The sequence below is a fragment of the Propithecus coquereli genome, unplaced genomic scaffold (assembly GCF_000956105.1).
Source record: "Propithecus coquereli isolate 6110/MARCELLA unplaced genomic scaffold, Pcoq_1.0 Scaffold91, whole genome shotgun sequence".
NCBI classification, from domain to species: domain Eukaryota; kingdom Metazoa; phylum Chordata; class Mammalia; order Primates; family Indriidae; genus Propithecus; species Propithecus coquereli.
The window spans coordinates 5,971,763-5,979,634 of record NW_012155396.1 but is presented as its reverse complement, the minus strand read 5'-3'; the positions used below and the strand labels follow the sequence as shown (position 1 = coordinate 5,979,634).

At 43.3% G+C, this 7,872-nt stretch overlaps 1 pseudogene across 1 annotated transcript in view; it reads left to right on the top strand.

Moving 5' to 3' along the window:
- The first annotated feature begins 248 nt into the window (after positions 1–248).
- Positions 249–7,872, top strand: part of LOC105826770 — an 89,471-nt pseudogene continuing 81,847 nt past the window's right edge. The window contains exon 1 of the transcript XR_001138326.1: positions 249–291. The product of XR_001138326.1 is annotated as a nucleoporin p54 pseudogene (transcript). The remainder of the gene's footprint in view (positions 292–7,872) is intronic.

Sequence of the window (7,872 nt, the reverse complement as noted above, 5' to 3'; positions counted from 1 at the left end):
CTGAGCTAACAAGTGGGTGTCCCTGGTTTGTGTATGTAGTCACAACAGCCGTGGTGCCACGTGGCACCCGGAGGTCGCCTGGGGCTGTCCTAGGGATTCCTGATCCTCAGAAGTGTCTTCAGTGTCTCTGAGATGAACTGTGAACTCGGGGCATCCATAGACGCACAGACGTTTTGGAGTTCCACAGAAACCTGGGTGTGAGCACAAACACGGCTTGTAAAGTGAAAGCAGGGACCTTAAAGCAATTGCCGTCACCTCATTGCCGACCTGCCCACTGTGCTGGAAAACAAAGTAAGTTTTGTTTCTTTGTTAGTCAGTTTCTCCTACATGTTTTTTCTTGCTAACATTATTAGACACTCAATATCTGGCAAATGCCAAGTTATTTTCCCCTTCGTTGGGAAGTAGGATATGGAGTTTGTTCAGTAGCTAATTGCTTCTTTCATCTTTTCTCTCTTCCCTTATCTAGTGTGCTGGCTTGCTTTTTAGAGATAGGAAGAGATTGGACTTTATTATTGGGGAGAAAACAAAAAGTTTGTTTTTTTAAAAAAAAAAAAAATGGTCCAAGAACTTTGCCATTAGGTAAATGACAGTGACACAGGCTTTTTACGCAGCATGAAGGCGCACAACCAGCAAAACAGCCCCAGTTCTCTGCCCGATCTCCATTTGGAAGCAGGTATGAAGGCAGGGGGTCCCTGCGTGGGAACTGTGTAGAGAGTAGGTGGGAAGAGGTCACGGACAGGAGGCTGCACTTTAAAAACCCATCAGGGAATAGCTGACGGAATACAAATTACTTGATGATGTTTATAAAAACAGGCTTAATCTAAAAATGGGATAAAAGTTATAGAGACCTAACCTGGTCAACAGCAACTAAACTTTTCCTTCATGTTAGAAAGTTTTGAGCCTTGTAGATTTGTGGAAAATGTGTTTCATAGCCTCTAGAAAATAATTAAGAGGCTTCATCACCTACACAGAAGATTCTATTACACTAGCCTAATTCTGACACTTGTCTTCTATTTTCCATTTTTTAAAAAAATTCTGATCCTGTCTCCAGAGATCTTGCTTGGCTTGATTAATTTTTAATACAAAGTTCTGTGGTTTTGCAAGTGCAAAACAAATGTGGTTTGTGATTTATAATTGAATTATTTCCTTATAAAATGGACTGATCTGATTTTTTTCAACTTGAACAGTAACACCTTGAAGGTAAAAGGAGGCAGCGTGACTGTAGGCAGAACTGGAAAGCAGAAATCAAGGTCTTATTTTTCAACCTAGTATGGAGTGTTTTGTGAATTTAAGTTGGAGCTTCCGTGTCACGGGAATTCACATTTTATCTCAAAGTGGTGATGATAGGGCTCGGGGCGGCTGTATTTCATCTGAAACAATCCAGGCTGCTCATATGAATGTCTGTGAATTATTAATTCAGCAAACATATTTAAGTATCTTCTTTATGTATAGCACTGTGGTCAGAGCTATAATTTTTTTCACAATTAAATGTGCAGAAATTCAGTTTGTAAATTCAAGAGTACGAGCAGTTTGAAACAAGGGCGAGTGAGCAGAGTATTACCATCGCAACGGTCTTGCTAAAGATAGTGCCAAGTGAGCAGGACTTGTCCCCTTCTGAGTTGTCCCTCCTAATTAGAGGGGAGGGTGGCTGCCGTCTGTTTTCTTTCATTCAAGGCAGTGGGGGGTCTGGGGTGGAAGGAAGCAACCCTCCTTTTACTTTTCTCCCACTCTTTTTTATAGTCAGCTTTCTCCCAAGTCAGTGACCCAGAAAGTCATTGATGATCTGCCTATCTCAGAATGAATAGTAACATAAGCATGCTTGGCACTTGCAAAAAAAGTTTGTAACATGGATTTATCCGTTTAAACTTCTGCCTGAATTATGTCTGAGAATATTGTTTATCTCTGTGTTAGTGTCTCTGCCCCATTTGTTACCTAGGGCACTCCTGGCAGGAAAAATGGGGAGCTTTACTTTCATTGATTTTGCTTTTTCATGAAAAAATGTTTATACTCCACTGGGCATCATCAGAAGATGGCAGCGTATGGCTATGTACAGGAGATGTGGGGATGTGCGGTAATATTATTCTTACCAAAATCCAAGGGCACCTGTTAATTATGGTACATACATGTCATCCCAGGGGAAACGTGAACAAGGATAGCGACAGATGTCCAAGTTATCCAGCGGTCCACTGCAGCTTTGGGACCAATCATTGAAATAATTCACTTTGTTTTATCTTTCTTAAACAGTAAGTCTTTTGGCCCTTTTCTCATAAGAATATGTTAAAGGAGAATTTAGTTAGTTTGAGGTCATGGCTTAATTACTTTTGAAATGTTAAGTAATACTCCAACAGAATGATTGAGCTTTCTTGCCTCAGTTTTCACCTTTGTAAATAGAACAAATATGTGCTGCTTTTAAAAGTATTTAAGAGAATATGAAATAATATGTTCTATCTTTCATCAAAACTGTATTTATAACTGAAAAATTCTAAAATTTTCAATTATTTTTATTTTCAGTTTTTCTATACTTAAGCAAAGTGTTAACAGTCTTCTAAAAAGATTGAGTTTTTTATGGACTTCCCAGAATACGCTGGATTTTAGAACTCTCTTAGTGATGTAGAAATATGGTATTTCTTAAACCCTTAACAATATATATGGAAAGCTCAAATGTGGGTCACGTGTCTCATTTCATTTAGAGCTTTTTTCAAAATTGTCACCAACTTGTAATGAACATTCTTAGAAATATGATGTGATGATGTTGTTGAATTTTGGGAAGAACATGTGTAGGTTTCTGAAGATACTGGTTGTATGACTGGATAAGACCTGAAAGGTGGGCTGCTTCCTAATCAGTGAGGGGGTGCGCCGTGCTGAACAGGCAGGTCTTTTTGTTTTTTTCAGTTTTCTTATGTAATAATTTTAGATAATCAACTAGGTACTTGACTATCCTTGTTAAGGTGTGATTTAAATTAATTTGGTTTTGCCCATCAGTATTTATTTTAAGGGGACTGAATAAACAAGCGAAGCATGTCTATGAAGTGTGACTCTGACGTACTGTGATTAGTACTTTAACTCACATAGCAGAAGACACATAGACATATGCATGCATGTTAGCTGCAGTGATGCCACCTTTGCCAGGGACATATTTTGAACTTTTTGTTTGCCCTTGCCTTAGCTTTCTGTCTTCTTTTGACTATCTGCAGATTTCAAGGGAAATCTGTCCCTTGAAGGTAGGAAAGAGCCAGTAGTAGCTCTGATGAATATGGCAGACGATCAAACAACTGCTCTGAGTCACTGATTCATGTTGTAAACATGTAAACATGTCCTGAGCCATCTCCTACATTCCAAAGCACTGCAGATTCAAAAGTGACAGGTCATGGATCTAGCATCCCAGAAAGACATGGGTTAGTAAGATAAATGACATATAAAACAGTAACACTACAGACTGACAAGTACTATAACAGAGTGCACGTGGTGTTGCTAGAGCCCAGAGGGGATTAAAATAAAATTTTAAAAGGGAGGCAGGGTGTGGTGGCTCACACTTGTAATCCTAGCACTCTGGGAGGCCGAGATGGGAGGATCACTTGAGCTCAGGAGTTCGAGACCAGCGTGACCAAGAGTGAGACCCCGTCTCTACAAAAAATAGAAAATTAGCTGGGCATGATTGTGGCACATGCCTGTTGTTCCAGCTACTTGGGAGGCTGATTCAGGGGATCACTTGAGCCCAGGAGTTGGAGGTTGCAGTGAGCTATGATGACACACTGCAGTCTAGCCAGGGCAACAGCGAAACTTTGTCTTAAAAAGGGAAAAAGATTTGATGGAAAAAGAGGATTGTTGTGTTCACAATTTATAAAGTGGCTTGCAGAATAAAATCTTGGAAATGAAAACCCTGAAGAAAATCCTTTCTTATTTTAAGGATGAGCAGACTGGGATTTATTTCCGAAATTCTATAACTCAGTTAGTTGAAAGGCTTTTTGTTCTGTAAGTCTTTTTTTTAAAACCAAAAGAAGATGTGGCTCTACAAAAGGTGAGGTCCAGAAAGGTTTGGGACATTGTTAGAATCACTTTGTATTCTCCAAAGACTCTTTTGAGGAATGAGTCTTCTTTGCATGTTAAAACCGGGTCGTTTTGACATACTGAATACGCCAAAGCATTACATGTCATGTTTTTTGCCACGAGTAGCCATATAGCCTATGGGAGACAGTGAGCTTGAAGCTTTCTTGCATCCCTAAGTGTGGGGAGAGAAAAGGCCCCTTCCATGTGCTATTCCACAGGACAGAGTTTCTGTCCTACAGCCAATAGTGGATCTCCCTTGGTGGGTAATTACATTTAACAATTATTTGTGGCATGTGGCTCTATGGCAGACACTGTTGCAGGAGCTGATCAGGAGGCTGAGCTGATTGACTGCACACACTGAAGGCTGGTGATGCTCAGTAGCGCCCTGCGGGTGTGTACATGGAGCCACCACTCACTGGGCACTTTTCCTGAGCCTGACAGTGTGGGCTGGGACATGACGCCACCCTGGAAGAGCTTGAAGCTAAGGTTATGTGCACAGATAACGATTAGAATAAATGCAGAGAAAGATCAGTGTATAAACAGTAGAGACAGAAATAAACAAACCACAAGTTTGTAGAGAAGAAAGCCTATCTGTGGCTGGGCTGATCAAGAAATGTTTCATGGATAAAGAGCATTTGAGCTGGGCATTGCAAGAAAGGTAGCGTTGGACTTGAGGACTTGGAAGGGAGAGTGTCCTTGTCCAGGGAAACATGAGCAAAGGCATAGATGGGTGGGAAGTACCAGGGTACCAAGTGGGCAGTAACAGATTCGTAGCTTCAGGGCGAGAGTGTGTGTAAAAGTGACTAAGGAGGAGATAAGGTAGCAAGGGTCCCGGAGGCCAAAACCAGGAAGCCCTTGAGTGTCATATGACTCAGCGATTTAAACTTAAGACTAAGTCATTGGGGAGCAGTTGGGAAGAATTTTGGTCCGGAGAGCGGCAATAGGATCTCTCCTGAAGAAACCTAGTCTGGTACCAGTGTGTGGGTGGTTTTGGTTACTGAAATAAGCTGAGCCAGGAAGCCTGTTGGAGCTGGTGTGATGGTCCAGGACAGAGGTGAGAAGGGCCTGAGCAAGGGGAAACCACCAGATTGGAGAACAAGAGACAGGTTCAGGAGATGGGATTTAGGAATTGCCCAGATGATAGGGGTTGGCTGGTGGGGAGGGAGAGAGGGAAGCAAACAGCTCCAGAATTTTGAACCCAGGTGCCACTTACTACTTCTGGGCCGTCTGCCAGGCATTTCACAGGTATCATAGCATTTAATCTCTTCTAATCCTTGGGGTTGATATTTTCATCCTTATTTCAGAGATGAGAAAACTAAGGGTCAGAGAAAGTTAGCAGTTGGTCTAAAATTGTATAGCTAATAGGATGCAGAACAGGGATTTTGGTGTAGGCATTCCTGCCCCTCAAGCCTATGTTCTCTCTACTGTACTGGGTTTGGAAGACAGCAGATGTGAGAGACAGGAGGAGCTATATTCAGTTTAGATGCTCGTAAGATTCCGACATTTTGGTGTCCCTCCAGTGGCTGGAGATGTGAGCTGAATCTCAGGGACAAGGTTAGAAACCCTCTGTTGCTCTTTTATTCAGCAGGTGGTTGTTGAGTGTCTTCCTGGACCACGTTGGCAGTGGGAATGATTCATCCAGTGGTGAACGACAGCAGCATAGTTGTCCTCCTTCGCAGAGCTGACAGGCTGTTGAGTGTGTTGCAAGGGAACGTGCAGATTTGCCATAGGGACGCTTACCCGGGGCCCTGACCTTGTTGGGTCAGGGAACCTGTCAAGGCAGTTGTAGTGCTCACCCTCAGATTCAGACGAGGAGCGCTGAGATAGAAAGTGGGGAAAAGGCATTTCCAGAGCAGGGGAAATATAATGTCCTAAGACCCAGAGGCGAGAGAGGAACACGGCACATCAGAAGAACTGAAAACTTTGTGTGGCTGGAGCGGAGGGAACAGTCGCAAGGAGATGAGGCTAGAGAGGTAGGCGGGAGCCAGAGCAAGGAAGGCCTCGGAAGCTGTGTCACGCTCGGAGTTCACCTCCAAAGACAAGTGTGCCTTGTCTGAATTTCTTGTCTCTAACAGAAAGTTAAATTGCTCTGTGGTCTAGTGGCTTCTCCCTCAGCGAAGAACCATCTGTGCACTACCGCTTCTGGAAGATTAGTGGGTAGCTAATTTTATGTGTCATCTTGGCTGGGCCACGGTACCCAGATATTTGGTCAAACACCAGTCTAGATGTCTCCATGAGTGAAGCAGATGATCCTTTAATATACGTGGGCCTCATCTCAATCAGTTGAAGGCCTTAAGAGAAAGTACTCTCGAGGAAGAAGGAATTCTGTCTCCAGACTGCCTTCGGACTCAAAAGCGCAGCATCAACTCTTCCCTAGATCTCCAGCAAGCCCTGCAGATTTCAGATTTGCCAGTCCTCGTAATTGCACGAGCCGATTCCTTCTCTCTCTCTCTCTCTCTCTCACATACACACACGCATGAGCGTGTGCACACCGCCCCCCCCCCCCCCCCGTTGGGTCTGCTTCTCTGGAGAACCCTGACTAGTACAGATGGGAAGATACCGAAATTTAAATTGTTCTGCTACTGTTGATATTAGCAAAAAGCTGCATCAGGCCTCTCTAGGCATTCTTGGTGTACTGTATATTGCTTGTCGTATAGATGAGAAAAATGAAATACAGAAGGGATGTGATGTACCCGTGGGGATGCAGAAAGTTGATGGGAGAGCCAAGGAGAAAACCCGGGTTTCCTCTGCTGTAGTTAGTTGCTTTCTTGCTGTTTGGCCCTCATGTTCTCATCAGCAAGGTGATAAAGCTCCTGGTTTTGCCGTGCCTGATTATTGCTAACGTGTGTGGGATCTTTTCTCTATGTCAGGTACTGCTCTAATTGCTTTATAGGTGCTAGTGATTTTAATCCTTACAACTACCCAGTCAGATAGGGACTAATATTATTCCCGTTTTATAGATTTTTTTTTTTTTTTTTTCGAGATAGGGTCTTGCTCTGTTACCCAGGCTAGAGTCAGTGGCGTCATCATAGCTCACTGCAACCTCAGACTCCTGCCTCAGCCTCCCAGGTATCAGGGACTGTAGGCACACGCCACCATGCCCCGCTGATTTTTCCATTTTTTGTAGAGATGGGATCTCACTCTTTCTCAAGTTGGTCTCAAACTCGTGGGCTCAAGCTATCCTCCCAAAGCCTCCTAAAGTGCTAGAATTACAAGTGTAAGACACCACACCTGGCCACCATTTTACAGATTTTAAACACCGGGGTCCCAGTGAGCAACGTAGTCATTGCTGCACAGCTAATGAGTGGTAGAGCTGGGCTTGGGTCACAGGTAGCCTGGCTCCAGAGATTGTCTCTTGCTTACTCCACTGCTTCTCAGTTTAAGATGTCCTGAGCACAACTCTCCACCTCTCCCTTTGGAGCTATCCAGAACATTCATTATGGTAGTGGTACTCTTGGCAGGGCTTGTGCTGACAGAGAAAATGCTTATAAGTTATTTTTTAAGAGGCCATCCAATAATGCATCTCACCTCCTTGAAAAACAGAAAACATTCCCATTATAGCAACATTGTAAACCTGCTAGAGTGTATTTTTAGCAACTAGACTTTCCTGCCTAGGCTGGTGACACTGGTACACATCTGATTTGCCCAGGGTCATGCAGGAATGTGATAAAGTGGTGATGTGGGTTGGTTCCTTGTCAAGCATCTTAGGATGTGTTTGAGTAAGGAAATAGCAAACTTCTTTGTGTGTGTCCCATGGTTCTCTGAGGGAATAACCATCGTGACTGTCATTTATTGGGCTCATTGTGGCCTGGTAGTGTTGTAAGT